We start from the raw sequence: 16586 nt of genomic DNA on the forward strand, positions 1-16586 counted from the left end.
TCTCTCTCACATAGATGTTTCTCTCCCTCTCTCTCTCTCTCCCCCCCTCTCCTCCCTCCCTTACACTCTGTCTGAAAATCAATGGAAAAAATATTCTTAGGTGAGGATTAAAAAATAATACATTTTAAAAAGGAATAGTCTTTTTTGAAGATGATTAGGATCCGAAGGAGAGGGGAAGACTATAGGTAAAAACTGTGAGAGACTGAAATGTCCAAGATGGTTACTGGAAATCCTGACTGAGGCCTTCCCGGGTTAGCTCAGCTTTTCTCCGTCTTTACTCTGTACGTTGTAGAAACTGATAATAATACAAATTAGTTGTGTCTGATGGGCAATTGGTTACTGCCCAGTAGATAGACACGTCTGCATCTATTTGGAAATTCTTTCCACCATCCATTTGCCCAGGACTGGGAGAGTTGGGCTTTTCTGCTGGGAGTTCCTCCCTTTGTGGAGAGCCCGAGATGTTTGCAAGCGCTGGTGACACAGGCTCTATTGACTCCCAGGCCCACAGAACTCTCCAAATTGTCTTGTGTTGTTCAAATACCAAGACCTGCAGAGAAGGGCCTGCCTTGTTGTCCATGCATCTTACAGCCTTGCAGAACTAGACCCAAATCCAGAACAATTTCTGATTCCCTTTCATTTATCTCACAGAAAACCAGAGATACGTTTGCATCATGGTGCTACCTCGGAATTTTATTTTCTGAAATGTGTCCCTTTCCATCCCTCAATGAGCATCTAGGTTACAGAGGGCAGTGAGCAAGAATTACAGAGAACGGGGACTCCCCTCTCTCTTATTAACTTGAGAAAAGCCAAACATCCCTTCCAGGACAAATCACCCCATGTTGCAAGAACCCTTTGAACCAGCAGAAAAGTACAAAAGCCCTGAAGTCCAGCATCTTGTGCCGTCTGACTGGTCCAGAGTGTCAAATTGTCAAGGGCAGAGGCCGCGTGGCCACGTGCCAGGATGCTCTGTTCATCCTTGCAGACTGCTGACCAACTCAGAGGTCTTTTCTTTGACCCAGTTGCTCCTGGAGAGCAGGCCAGGCCCCGGGACACACAGGGACTCAACCGCCAAGGAATTAAAGTACTCTACTTCAGTGTGGCGGCTCAGGACACCCAGCAGGCCCCGGTGCTGAGACAGATGTCTGAGCAGACATTGTGTCTTGCTCTTAGGCACAGAGTCCCAGAAGACCCCAGGCGGCCCCAATGTCATCCCAGGGGCCCTTATAAGTGAAAGAGTTTGGGTCTGAGAAGGAGATGTGACAATGGAAGCAGCCCCCTACTCTCATGACCTTGAACGTGGCACATGAGCTCCAGCCAGCACTGTGGTTTGGGGTGGGCCCCTGCTGGGACAAAGAGGGCTCAGACACTGTGTGTAGATTCTGGCTTGGAGCCCACCTGGCCGCCTGTCTCCCCCTCAGCCGACTTGTCTGGATGGATCACAAAGCCCACTCTTCTTTGGGCTCTGCCAGCCCATGGGGGCAAGGGGCACAGCTGCTCCCCACCCGCACCCCAGCAACGACAGCTAATTCAAAACACATTCCGGCCCCTCACCTGGAAGCCCTCTGGAAGAGGGTTTGCAATTTGCTCTAATGACATGCAAGTGTTCTCATCCCTGAACTAACTGTAAGGCTGTCCTTTGAAGTTTGCAGGGGAGACCCTCCTGCTACCTGCAGCTTCCCTCCCCCGCCCCAGGGTGCCTTTGGGCCACCCTGACCTCATAGTACACCAGCCCTCCCGCTCCCTCTCAGGTCCGGTGCTGAGCCAAAAGCCTAACCGGCACAGAACACGACTGAGCAATGCTGAATCCTCACATGCAACGTCGGGTGCTGAGCACAGGCGATGTTCTGTTGGAGAACATTCTGGAGGTTGCAGAGGTCTGCACAGTCTCAGGGCTTGAGCCTGTCTCTCTGCCAAAATTTCCCCCCAAGAATCTCCTGTGACTGAACCCCACAAGGTTTTCCTGAGCACAGACTCTGGGTCAGGCCCTGCACTTGGCCCTGGGGATGAGAGACAGACACACAATCCCTGTCCTCACGTCACTGCTGTGGAAACTTGTTCTCCGACGACTCAAGGGGATGGAACCCAGGCAGCTGGGAAGGAGGAATTTCAGGAATTGGGTTCCCAGCCCAGCAGTGTCATGGGCCATCTTGGAACGCTCTGGAGTGAGGGTCCCATCCCTGAAGGTGTGTAGGCAGCCAGCAGGCCTTCGCCCACCCGGCCAAGGAGGCAGCAAACAGGTTCCCATCAATGACCAGCAGCTGAGACGCTGGGAACCTGTTCTCCTGTGGGTGCAAACCAGCCTCCTAACCCATGCCTTCCATCTCCCACGCCCCATGGAGCACAGATGATTGGTAGATGCCATCACTTAATCTCCTGGTTCTGATTTTTGGGTTTTATTTCTTTACTAGAGGCCCGTTGCACGAAGAGATTCGTGCAATAGGCCTTCCTTCCCTTGGCTTCCAGCACGGGTTTTCCTCTGCCACCAGGGACCCAGGCCTTCACTCCGGCCGGAGTCTGCCGCCTTTGCTGCAGACTCCTGCCAGAGTTTGCCATCTTTGTCTTTGCTGAAGGCTCGGGCCAGAGTCTGCCACCTTCATCTTCGCTACAGACTCCTGCCAGACTCCAGAGTCTGCAGTCTTCGTCTTCCCTGCGGCCGGAGTACCACTCCTGTAGATCCCTTTGTTCCTCCACCCCCCCCCCACCCTCCCTCTCATAGCAGGTGTCCTGCCCCGCCCCACCACTCCACGCCTGGAGCAGCTGGGCGGGCGCCATCTTTGTCCTTCTAATTTGCATATCCCCTCCTGATTGGCTGGTGGGCATAGCAGAGTGGTGGTCAATTTGCATGTTTCTCTTTTATTAGTGTAGAAGATACACTTTTCTTTCAATCCTTACATTACAATAAGAGAAGAGACAGAACAAAGTAGATAGTAGCAGCAAGAAATACCCTCTTAGTTCTCTGCCTACATAATCCAAGTGTATTATTGCAAAGCAGACACAAAAGAACATGCTCAGAAAGGCCCGAAAACTATCATTTTACAACGGTCCCTGAAGGTGTGAAAAACAGGGGCTGAGGGGCCTGGGTGCCAAAGATGATTGGCGTCAATCAATAGGAAGCTGTGTTTGTGCGGCGCTATTGATACCTGGTGTGTTTGTTATAATTGGTTTCCCAGCTAGCCCTGCCGCCTTTATTAATTGCACACATTCCTCTTGACAAAAGTGACACACTGGTGGCAGCGATGTGGGTTTGATCTCATCCTAAAGTCACATTCGTGACCAGAACCTAAGACAGGGGCAGAGCCCACAGGTCATTTCTCTCACAGGACTCTGGACAGAGTGGCTTGCAGGACCACTCATACTTATGTCACCTTGATGTGCCCAGTTAGTGACAGTTTTCCTGGGCCCACGAACTCATGATGTTCTTGAGAATGGCTTTGTCTGAAGGTGTCCTGCAGAGCAGGAATAAAGGCTGCTCAGAGAACTTCTGGAGTTCAAACTAAATGCTCGATGCACCAATGAATGCTAAAATTAGTGGGTGAAAATTTAAGGAGAGACAGCATATGGGCATAATACTGAAGTATCTCCCTCCCACTATTAATTAAAAAGGGAAAATAGACCTTAGACGCTCCAGGTTGCAGAGGTCAGGCCACAAGGAGGTCAGCGTGCCGCCATAGGCTCTCCCAGTTGCAGACGTTGAACGGCCTAGAAGGTGAACTCTTCAGAAGAAAACACACATTCTAAAGTCATAACCCCAGGCCCTTTTATTACATGAATGGCGTGGCTCAGCAGCCTTACCCAAGGTTCTGGTACCAAAATTCTGCCTACAATCCATTCTCTGTTCCTGGGGTAAGATTCAGAAATGGAAACCTGTATTTTCCATGTTCAGTGGTGCCCAATGAGTATCGGGCTTCCTTGCACCCCTACCCCCTTTGCCCACTACACTTAATGGAAGACCTAAATTCCTGTGTGTTATAATCCAGCACAATTCCAGCACTCGGTGGCTTTGAGGGGAAGTGAGAACAAAAGGGACACAAACTGAACTTCAGCACGACCAGCACAATGGGTTTCACAGAGTTCCTGTGAAAGTAGGGGTGTGATCGAGAGCCCTCCCTGGATAAAATGTCTGAAGAGGGAGTGGGAGAGTTGGGACAGCTACCCCCCAGGGGCATTCCTTCTGGTTGGCCCAGTCTAACAAAGTCGATGAAGCCATCCAGTGTGATGGCTGGTGGCAGGATGCAGAGCTGGAGAGGTCCTCTGAGCAAATGCCCTTAGGAGATGAAGAGTCATCACCAGACTGCACAACAGAGGGTTAGAGGGCAAAGTCCAGGAATAGGACATTAAACCAGGCCAGGATCATATGCTTAACTAAAAGACAGTGTATTTGAATAAAAATGGTACTTTAAACATTGTGCTTCCCGACAATTCAGACGACTTTGTATCAGTTAGTAGTCCAAGTTCTAAAGAAATGTTTTATCATGAGGCATGGATGACAACTAGGTTGTCAGCTTTTTCTATCCCCAATTTTTCTAGCCCAGCAGCAATAAGATCAATAAGTATGATGAATATCAGAACGTCCTGTGTTAGCATGTTGAAAAGAAAGCAGGACCTTGAAATCATTTATAGCAAGTTTCACACAGAACATGTGACCACCCAGGAGGGTTGGAACCCGTGACATTGTCTCAGGAGTCATTGGAATAGAATAAAACGAATTACGAGTTCCAGCTACAAAGAAGAGCTAAATGTTGCGTCATCGTGATGGGCTAGAACGTGGAATGTCTTTATTTGAAATAATAAAGCTGTTATAACAACAAACAAAAATAATAATAATAAAATGAAGGGGAAAATAGCAACTTTAAGTAGCGGACACCACCTTAGCCAGATGACAAAGACTAACATCGCCAGGAATGAGACATACCAACAGCATGAACCCATGATGTGAGGCACTGAAGGGTATCTCACCTCTATGGGATTCTCCCCCAAAATCTAAAGCCTCAATCTAATCATAAAGTTGTACACCTGAAATCTATATACTGTTACTAACCAATGTTAGTCACCCCAATAAATTTAATTTAAAAAAGGATGTATCAGACAAATCCAATTTGAAGAACATTCTACAAAACCCGGAAACATATGTGCTTCAAGAGGTTCAAGGTCACCCTGGCCAGGTCACTCAGATGGTTGGAGCAACATCCCATGCTCTGAAAGGTTGCCGGTTCAATTCCTGGTCAGGGCACATACCGAGGTTGCAGGTTCGATCCCTGGTTGGGGTGTGTACAGGAGGCAACTGATCAATGTTTCTCTCACATCAATATTCCCCCCTCCCTCTCTCCCTCTCTCTCTCTCCCAGTCCCTTCCTCTTTCTTTAAAATCAATGAAAACATATCCTTGGGTGAGAATTGGGGGGTGGGGGGGAAAGGTTCCAGGTCATAAAGGAAAAGGAGAGACTGAAAAACTGTCACAGACTGGAGAGTAAGGAGACATAATAACTAAATGCAAGGTGGGGCCCTAGGACAGCAAAAGGACATTAGAGGAAACGAAGTCTGTGGTTAGTCATTAGCACGGTGCCACTGAAGGTTTGTTTGGTTTTGGTCATTACACTGTGGCCACTCGGAAGAAGAAGCCGGGAACTCTGAACTACCTGGGCAACTCTTCTGTAAGTCTAACATTATTTCAGAATAAAAAGTTTTTCACATGTAAAAACGAAAGTTCAGCTCTCTCTCCGCCTCAGCTGCCACACTCCACGACGGGGGGCTACCTCTGGAGAAAACTGGCTACCTCCAGCTGTCATTTGTCTTCCTGCATTTCGTTCTATAGCTATTAAATCGATAGCTACATCTTCATAGTAAATAATTGTGTCAGTGGTATTTTAATGGTCTCCTGCATTCGAGTTGTCAGGAGCATTTTTGTCAGCGGAGCAAAACCATTGATTTTCTGCCCAGCCATGCAAGGCACAAATGGATGAGCCGCCTGCAGCCTAGAATGAAAGCTACAGGGACAGACCCCAGAACCCAGAACTCTTCCCCCAGCACTGGCACCTGCAGGCAGAGGATAAAATGCTTTCTCTCCATTGAATCATGTATTATTGCTGATTAACTTCTAGGGGAGAAAGGGTTAAGTACCTTCAGACCTACGAGGAGCTTGGGGAATCCCAGAAGGGTATGGTTTGCCATTTTTCTTGGGTCTGAGCCCTGGAAGCAGGTGAGCATTAGACAGAGAGAACTGAGTCAGCCAGCAGGTGACTGAGTTGCCGGCGCTGCATCCTGGGCATTTATCTGCAAGCTTTTGGCTGGCAAATGCAAATGTTCTCATAACTGACTGTGAGTCGTGGCTTCCAATTACGATATTGCCATGATTGCACAGTGATAGTGTTCTTAATCAATTTTTTAAAATAATAGTGCAAATAATCTCCTGGCTTAAACTACTCTCCACACACACTGGCACTCTCAAATCAACATCTTCAGCTGGAAGTTCAACTAGACGCTTTCATCTGGACATCTAAGTGGGATCTCAAACTTAGCATATCAAAAATGGCATTGAGCCCTAGCTGGTTTGGCTCAGTGGATAGAGCATCGGCCTGTGGACTGAAGGATCCCAGGTTCGATTCCAATCAAGGGCACATGCCCGGGTTGAGGGCTTGATCCCCAGTAGGAGGCCTGCAGGAGGCAATCAATCATTTATTCTAGCTCATCATTGATGTTTCTATCTTTCTCTTCCTTCTCCCTTCCTCTCTGAAATCAATAAAAATATTTTTAAATGGAATTGAGTCCCATAACCACATCAAAATTTACAACTAAAATACAGAACACCCATCATTCAGAACCACCTGAAATCTAGCTGAATGGAAATCCTACAACTAGAGAATTAAAAAAGAAGCACATCAAGCCTGGTAGGAGAGGCAGAGATGTGGGGTGGAATCTCAGAGCCTGCTAGTCCCACTCCTGCGTGCGGTGGTTTAAAATCGGGAGATATATCTTGGCTGTGGAGGTCTCCCTGAGGAGCGAGAGGTCCCTGCCCCACACCAGGCCCCCAGCCCAGCGTTTCAGTGCTGGGAAGAGAAGTCCCACAACCTCTGACTGTAAAAAACAGCGAAGAGTGGCTGAGTGAGGGGGGTGAGGGTGCCAGGCAGTTCCTCTTAAAGGGCCTGAACAGGGACTTATTCGGACTCACTCCCTCTGAGCTCCAGCACTAGAGCAGCAGCTTGAAAGGAACCTGGGACATTCGGGGAGGAACTAACTTGTCTGGAATCAGGGCAAGAGCTGAAGGGGCAGTTTTCTCCCAGATACAAGTGCCGGCAGAGGCCAGTGTTCCTTTGCTGAGCCCTTCCTGCCACAGAGCTGACAGGCTGTGCCGTATCTGAATCTCCATCAGCCTGGCTCACACTTTTTCCCCCACCCTGGTGATTCCCTGAGACCCTGCCCCTCCCTACTTGCAGGCTTATCCAAGCCATTTCCAGTGGCTTTTCCATACACTAGCCTCTCTTGCCTCATGCTTTGGACTTTCCTAAAATCTCTCAAACAAGCAGTAGCTGGCATCAGTGTGCTCCGTGCCCCTCAACAAGTGGCCCCAGGCCCAGCACTAGCGGCAGCCCACCCTGGTTCACAACTTGGCCTCTCCTGGGCACCTCCAAGCTCAACACAAGTATCAGCCACGTGCAGATTTCTTTGTAGCAATTGATGAATGGATAAACACAATGGATTTTACTTAGCTATAAAAAGGAATGAGCCCTAGCCGGCTCATCCCCCAAAGGGTTGCCAGTTTAATTCCCGGTGAGGGCACATACCTAGGTTTTGGGTTCCATCCATGCAGGAGGCAACCAATTGATGTTGTGCTCTCACATCAATCTCTCTCTCTCTCTCTCTCTCTCTCTCTCTCTCTCTCTAAAAATTAATAAAAATTTTTTAAAGAAATGAGCCCTAACCGGTTTGGCTCAGTGGGTAGAGCATCAGCCTGCAGACTGATTCCCGGGTTTGATTCCAGTCAAGGGCACATGCCCAGGTTTCCAGCTTGATCCCCAGTATGGGGCATGCAGGAGGCAGCCGTTCAATGATTCTCTCTTATCATTGATGTTTCTATCTCTCTCTCTCTCCCTTCCTCTCTGAAATCAATAAAATATATTTTTTTAAAATAATAAGTAATAATTAAAAAGGGAATGAAACATGATACATGTTACAACATAGATGAATCATGAAAACATCATGCCAAGTGAAAGAAGCCAGACACATCTACCCTGGGGCTGACGCGGAGGGATGTGTGTACGTGCATGAATGAGTCACCTGGCCCCTAGGCACCTACTTGGGTCCTCAATCGCCCCACAAGGGTCCTTAGTCCAGGGAGTGCCGCCTCGGGGCCAACATTTCTTCTTCCAGCCTTCCTGGCTCTGACTTGCATTTGTAGTCTGACCTGCGGAAGGGGTCCCCTGAAAACAGCCTAAAATATACAAACTGTGTCATTTCATTGGTTCTGTGTATCAGTTAAATGCCCTCACCTATGTGTTTGAACTGGCATTGCACAATATAAAGATGGATGGTAAAATTCATCCTAATATTTTAATTTCTCTTTACTTAGAATAACATTGAATAGCAAATAAAACCACCATAACAAATCAAGAGAAAAAAAAGAGAGACAGAGACAGAGAGAGAGAAGAGAGAGAGAGAGAGAGAGAGAGAGAGAGAGAGAGAGAGAGAGAGAGGAGGAGGAAAGGGGGAAATTTTCATATTTTAGTACCTTTACCAGCACTTTTTCTCTGCTTTTGAGAAAGACGTCCTGAATTTCATTTAGCACTAGGCCCTGAAAATTATGTAGCTGGCCCTGGATTTAATTCACATGAACAAAAGCTCTTTGAAGTCTTCAAGAATTCTTAAAAGTGTAAAAGGGATCCTGAGACCAAAAATTTTGAGAACTGGGGTTCTAAGAGCCCAAGCGCTGTCTTAGCTCAAGACCTTTGCACATGCTGTTCCCTCTGCCAGGAAAACACCGTGCCTGCTTTCTGCAGGGGCCCACATTCCTGGGCTCCTGGCCCCTACTTTGCGTCATTCAGATCTTTGCTCCTCTGACCCTGACTCTCCTGCCTCCCTCTCATAAGGACCCTTGTGATTGCATTGGGATGATCCAGGATAATCTCCTCCTCTTCCGATCTCAATCTCCCCATCCTCTTACCTGAATCCCACCTGCAAAGCTCCCTTTACCCTGTAAGGTACATCTTCACAGGTTCTGGTGATTAGGACACGGACATCTTCGGGGGCCGTTATTTAGCCTACCACAGGCCCCCCGCTGACAGAGGGAAGCAATGCTGATTGTGCAGGAGCCAACCCACTTGGGAAACCCCTGAAACCCACTCTCTGCACAGAGCTGCAGAAGCGCCGAGGGCCCAGGCCCGGTGTCAGAGGGAGGGCCGGCCTTGCCCCTGCTCTGTCAGTTGGTTTTCTCCGGGAGCGCTCCCAGCTGGCAGGGCTGGGGCAAAGTCCTGAGTCTAAGCAGCAGCCAGTGTCCAGAGGCCCTGAGAGCACAGCCGCACCACAAAGGAGGCCTCCGCAGCCCGTGAGGCGGACACAACCTCTCGGCGCAGTTTGTGCACGTGTCTGTCTTCCCCCACAGGTGCTCAATCTCCCTGACACCGCTAGGACCCCTGACACATAGAAAATGAGGTCAACTGTGCCCTTTGCCCTTCCTCCAGGAAAAGGAGGTGCACTGGAGAGAGAACCCGAGGAAATGGAGTTAATGCCGAGGGACTCTGGGTTGCATTTTAAAGGCACGCACCCGGTCCCTGGCAAGACTGGCTGCTTTTTTATGAAGTGACTTCTCCTCTCGTTCTCTCTCAGAAGTAGGATGTGGCTTTGAATTTTTTTTTTTTTTTTCTGCTTTGGGGAGAAGGGGTGCTGGAGCCACCTGCATTGTCCTGCTGTGGCAGGGGACAGACACCCAAATCGTCCCATGATGTGAATGTAGGAGGGGGACACAGGTGAATTCCAGCTGAGGGCAATTCACCGTTATCAGACTATAGGCTGCGCCCAGAGCCACCCCTACCACCCACTGGCTGGCTTCCCAGCACATAAGGACCCTCTCCGGGGCGACCAGGCACTGCCCTGTCTTACTTCTGAAAAGCCTCACTCTCACCTTCCCCTGGAAACCTTTGTCATCATGACCCCTGCCTTCACCTCCTGCCTTCCTGATCCATGGCCCCCCTTGAGCCCCATTTACCCCATTAGCATCCTGACAGGGTGTGGGTTTGGGCTCTGGGACAGACAGATCTGGGCTGAAGTTCTGGCTGGGGCTTTTCTCAGTGACATGGCCTTCATCTAGTCACTTGCCCCTCAGAGCCTGTTTTCTCATCTATAAAATGGAAATATGGTTACACCCACCTCCCGAAGTCATTTAAGACAATCCGTGCATCCTGAGTGACAGGGTGTGGGGAGCATTCAGTAGGCCAGCCGCTAGGTCACACCAGGGTCCTCAGTACCATGGTGCCGTTATCAGACGGTAGGCTGCGCCAGCTTTCTCCCGAGTTCAGGATGGAAGAAGGCAAACCAGCCTGGCCCTGGGGGCTGGAGTCAGGCTTTCCCTGGAGGAAAGGGTGAGCAGAACAAATTCGGGGAAGACACGGACAGCTCAAGGCCAGTTTCATCAAGACAGAGAGCCAGGCTCCCAACAGCCCCATGTGGCCTCGATTTTTTGAGGGACCACTCAGATCAGCAGCACTTGGGAGGAAGTCCAGCCCAGGGAAGCTGCTCTGAGGGGTTTTGCCCATGGAGTCCACAGAGAGGGGCTTCTTATAACAACTACGTGGCCAACTGGCAGCCGTCCCCCTGGGGTGTTATTCTCCAGGGGCTCCCTACCCATCAGCCTTTTCTTCCCTCTTTTTATATAGGTATATATTTTTGTTGATTTCAGAGAGGAAGGGAGAGGGAGAGCGAGATAGAAACATCAATGATGACAAAGAATCATTGATCGGCTGCCTCCTGCATGCCCCCTACTGGGGATCGAGCCTGAAACCCAGGCATGTGCCCTTGACCAGAATGGAACCCAGGACCCTTTAGTCTGCAGGCCGATGCTCTATCCACTGAGCCAAACCGGCTAGGGCTTTTCTTCCCTCTTCACTGGAGGTAAATGCAGTCCAGCAGTCCACTGGGTATCTACTGTGCCAGCATTCATGGAGCAATGTCCAGGGGGCCAGGCCCATGTGGAGACAGAATGAGACACGGCATCTCCCTCGAGGCCTTGCCTTCCATCCGGAACAAGACACACACCACAGGGGCTGCAGGTGAGGGCTGTGAATGAGGAGCCTGAACTGGCAGGAAGGAGAAGGCCCTGAGTTCTCCCAACAGCCCTATGTGGGTCTCTGTACACAGGAGTGGGTGAGGTAGCAGCCCCCAACCCAGCATCAAAACCACCTGACAGCTTGCTAAGCAGAAGCCTATGGCCTCATGGACATGCCGAATCTCAATGCCTGGGATCCCTAGGTGTGGGTGATGTGGCCAGGCTTGGAAAGTCTGATGGCAGCGGGGGACCAGGCCCCAAATGGAGAAAGCCCAGTAGGTGGAGACAGGGCCAGCCACGGGTGGTGAGGCACTGCTCCTCCCAGACACCAGCCTGTTCCTCAGAGCCTCCAAGCAAGGGAAGGTCCTGGGTCACTGATTTGGGGTCTTTAATAGGCAAAATGATGAGCCTCCCCCAAGGTGTCCATATCCTGATCCCCAGAACCTGTAAATATGTACCTTATATGGCAAAAGAGGGTGTGTAGATGGGATTAAGTTAAGGATTTTGAGATGGGAGATTATCTGGGATTATCCAGTTGGGCCTAATGTCATCACAAGAGTCCTTACAAGTGGAGACCTTTTCCTAGCTGCAGTCAGAAAGAAATGTGACAATATACGAAAAGTCAGTGAAATTTGAAGCACAAGGAGGACTCCACCCATTGTTTCTGGCTTTGAAGATGGAGGAAGGGGCCAGGAGCCAAGGAATGCGGGGGCCTCCAGAAGGAATGGCCCTCAGCCAACAGCCAGCAGGGAAATGGGGACCTCGGTCCTACAACCGCAAGGAACTCAGTTCTGCCAACAGTTTGAGCAGGAAACAGATTCTCCCCTGGATCCTCCAGACGGGTTGCTGTCCCACTAGCACACGGATTTTATCCTGGTGAGACCCATGCTGGACTTCTGGCCTTCAGAACTAGAAGGTAACACATTTGTGTTGCTTTAAGACACTAAGTTTGTGGTGATTTGTTAAGGCAGCAACAGAAAATGAAGACAAGGCTCCATCTTGCAATGCCAACAAGCTGCTTCAGGTTGTCAGCTGCCCTCAGATGGAACCCTGTGCCTCTCTCCCGCATTCAGGACACTCACGGTGACTGTGGCTCTGCCCTGTCCCACACATGTAGGCAGCCTCCACCCGATGCTGACCAGGAGCTACACAGGGGAGGGGAGGCATCAATTCTTTTTCTCCAACCCTGTGTTAACTTCCTGGAGCTGCTATAACAAAGAACCACAAACTGAGTGACATATATATATATATATATATATATATATATATATATATATATATCTTTATTCTCTTACAGTTCTGGAGACCAGAAGCATGAAATCAAGGTGTCACCAGCTAGGCTCGCTCTGAAACCTGTGGGGTTTCTTCCTGCCTCTTCCAGCTTCTGGTGTTGCCAGCAATCCTTGGCATTTGTTGGCACCACTTCAATTTCTGTCTCCATCATGACATGGCCTCTTCTCTGTGTGTCTGTGTCCTTACCTCTTCTTAGAAAGACACCAGTCATTGGATTTAGGATCCACCCTGATCCAGGAGGTTCTCACTTCAAAATCCATAACTCATTGTGTCTGCAAAGACCCTGTTTCCAAACCAGGTCAGTCACAGGTTCTGGGTGGATGTAGATTTGGGGAACACTATTCAGCCCACCGTGGACCCCTTCGGAAGGTAAGCTGCTGTGGCCTCACCTCCCGTCTGCTGGGGCAGGAGCCTCCAGTGGCAGGTCCGAGTTCCAGCCTGGGTTTTCATCTGTGTTCACAGACAGGGCTGGGAGGGTCCCTCACAGAGGGGAGGAGCTCAGGAAGTTCTGCCTGAAGAGCACCAAGCATGTCCCAGAACGAGAAAAGTTCCCAGAAAAGTTCCTGGTGACAGCATGTGCCCTTACACAGCCCCTCCTGACTGGAGCCTGGACGAGGACACAGACCATTCTCACCACAGTGACCTGCCAGCTCTGATTTGATGTTGCCACAGGAAGGAGCTGAGGGTGTTGTCACCAGGTTTGGCTCCCCCCCCCCTCCCAATGCCCCACCCTGTCCTGCCGACCAGAGGCTCTGCCGTGTGGACAGGGGGCTTCTGAAGGACCACGCACATCTCCCCCGTGGCCCAAGGACCCGTGTCTTAGAGCATTTGTGTTTACAACAGGACAGGGACTAAGCATTTGCTTCTGGCAAAAATTAATTCTGAGCTTATGATACTTAATGAAAACCAGACTGCACCCACAGGGTCTCATCCAGAGTGGCGCCAGCCTTCCCAGTACTGCTAAGGAGGAGTGGTGGGGTAGGTGACTGGGAGAGCTACTCACCCATATGGGCCCACGGGTGGAAACCACTGGTATAAACCAAATCACCACCTTGGAACTTCTGGATTCTTCTCTTCATCGCACTGTCTAGAAAATGAGGATGGCATGAACCTTCTCTGAGCCCTGCTCCTCACTTCCAGAACTCTTCCTGGCTGTCCCACCCTGTGGTATTGGCTTTCTGTGCTGCATAACAAATGACCACCAATTTAGCAGCTTAAACTGGCACCCGTTTATCTCCTCACAGTGTCTGTGAGTCAGGAGTTGAGCACAGCTTAGCTCAGGGTCTCACATCATCTGAGGTCCAGGGACCCCTCCCAAGCTCACGAGTTGCTGGCAGCATTCATTTCCTTGCATTTGTTAGACTGAGGTCCCTGTTATCTTTCCAGCTGTTGGTCAGGGCCACTCTCAGCTCTGAGAGTCAGTCACTGGTTTCTTTCCACAGGGCCTCCACAGGCCATTCTCCCAGGCCAGCAAGGGGAGTCTCTTTGACTTCTATCTCTGCCTTGTAGACTCCCTGTTATGGACTGAATGCTTGTGTCCCCTGCAAATCCATATGTTGAAATACTCACCACCACCACCACCATCACCCCCCCCCCACCCCACCCCGAGTGATGGCATTAGGAGGCAGGGCCTTTGGGAGGTTACTAGGTCATGAGGGTGGATCCTCATGAATGAGATCAGGGCCCCTGTAAGAAGAGACACAAGCCTTAACCGGTTTGGCTCAGTGGATAGAGCGTCGGCCTGCGGACTAAAGGGTCCCAGGTTCAATTCCAGTCAAGGGCATGTACCTCGGTTGTGGGCACATCCCCAGTTGGGGGGGTGCAGGAGGCAGCTGATTGATGTTTCTCTCTCATCGATGTTTCTAACTCTCTATCCCTCTCCCTTCCTCTCTGTTAAAAAAAAAATCAATGAAGTTTTTTTTAAAAAAAAAAAAAGAAGAGACACGAGAGCTGGCTTCCTGTCTCTGCTCCCCTCCATGTGAGGACGCAATGAGAAAACAGCCATCTGCCAGCCAGGAAGCAGGCCCCCCCAGACACCAGATCCGTCAGCACCCTGACCTTGGACTTTCAGCCTCCAGAACTGTGAGAAACAAATGTTTGTTGTTAAAGTTACCCAGTCTGCCGTAGCCGGTTTGGCTCAGTGGGTAGAGCGTCGGTCTGCAGACTGAAGGGTCCCAGGTTTGATTCCAGGCAAGGGCACATGCCAGGGTTGCGGGCTCGATCCCCTGCAGTGGGGGGTGTGCAGGAGGCAGCCGGTCAATGATTCTCTCTCATCATTGATGTTTCTCTCTCTCTATCCCTCTCCCTTCCTCTCTGAAATCAATAAAAATATATTTAAAAAGAAGAAGAAGAAATAGCACGGCCAAGTACAAACTTTACACTGTACATGATTTCAAAAATAAATAAAATAAAAAATAATAGCCGAAACCGGTTTGGCTCAGTGGATAGAGCGTCGGCCTGCGGACTCAAGGGTACTGGGTTCGATTCCGGTCAAGGGCATGTACCTTGGTTTCGTGTGCAGGAGGCAGCTGATCGATGTTTCTCTCTCATCGATGTTTCTAACTCTCTATCACTCTCTCTTCCTCTCTGTAAAAAATCAATAAAATATATTTTAATAAAAAATAATAATAATAAATAAATAAATAAATAAATAAAATAAAGTCACCCAGTCTACAGTATTTGTCATATCAGTTCATGCTAAGACACTCCCTTTTTATTTGTTTTATAAGGTGAAATTCACATAACAAAATTAGCCATTTTAAAGTAAACAATTCAGTGCTTTAGTACATTCACAATATTGTGCTGCCAACACTCCTACCGAGTTCCACAACATTTCATCACCCCTGGACCATTAAACTAGACCCCCTTTGAAGAGCACACCTGATTAGATCAGGCCCACCCAGGACACTCTCCCTTCTGGCAACCTCAAAGTTAACTGATTAACAACTGAATCACAGGAGTGACATCCATCAAATTCACACTCCGGAAGAGGGGATTTTACAGGACATGACACCAAGGTCTGGAAATCTTGAGCGCCATCTCATAATTCTGTTTACCATACCCATCCATCCAAGGGCCAACCCTGAGGAACTGGTTTCTCCTTCTGCTCTCAGCTGGCATCCACTTGAACAACTTCACACCACAGCACAGGTGTTGAGGGTCCGAGCCAGGGGCAGACAGACCTGGGTGTGTGTTTGCCAGCTCATGGTAACACGGGGCCCTTCTCAGCCTCGATTTACTCTTCTATTAAGTGGGTATAATAACATAGCTTCCTGATAAATAAAATAACATTGATTGAGCATTTGCCCGAGGCCAGCGCTGTGCTAAGTACAGTACTTAATTTTTTTTTAAGATTTTTTATTTCTTTTTTTAGAGAGAGGAAGAGAGGGGGAGAAAGAAAAAAATATATTGATAAGAGACTGAAACATTAGTTGGCTGCCTCCTACAAGTCCCCTACGGGGGCCAAGCCCACAACCTGGGCATGTGCCGTGAATCCAACCGGCAACCTTTTGGTGCTTGGGGGACACCCAACCAACTGAGCCACACCAGTCAGGGCCTAAGTACAGGACTTTAAATACATTCTTCTGTGCCTGGCAAATGCTAGCTGTCACTATTCTCGTTGGAATTGGCATCTGCCTCCTTTCCTTCTTTGCCCTTCTTTCTAATTCCCTGGGCTTCTGGGCTCTTTCTGGGCACACCATGAGGTGGTGAACTTCCTAGGGACAAAGGAATCTTGGGTTTGTTTCTTCTAGATCTTCTGGGCCTTGCCCACAAGTATGTGGCTCCAGCAATGTTCTTCCTAGCTGTGTGCATCTCCCCACTTTGCACCCTGACAAGCTTAGACCCCCTGCACACCCCGCCTGCATGAGGAGGCTCCCTGCACTCCACAACCAGAGTCCAGACCGTGAGACCAGCGGTCAGACAGTTTCCAGATGATTCTCCCCCCAAAATTGGTGTGGTTGACAGAGGACTTCCTCTGCTGTACAGCCCCTCGATCTTCCGTCCTCACACGTAGGAGACAGGCTTTCCCTGCGGCAGTCAAA

The sequence above is a fragment of the Cnephaeus nilssonii genome (assembly GCF_951640355.1).
Source record: "Cnephaeus nilssonii genome assembly, chromosome: 2".
In the NCBI taxonomy this organism is placed as follows: Eukaryota; Metazoa; Chordata; class Mammalia; order Chiroptera; family Vespertilionidae; genus Cnephaeus; species Cnephaeus nilssonii.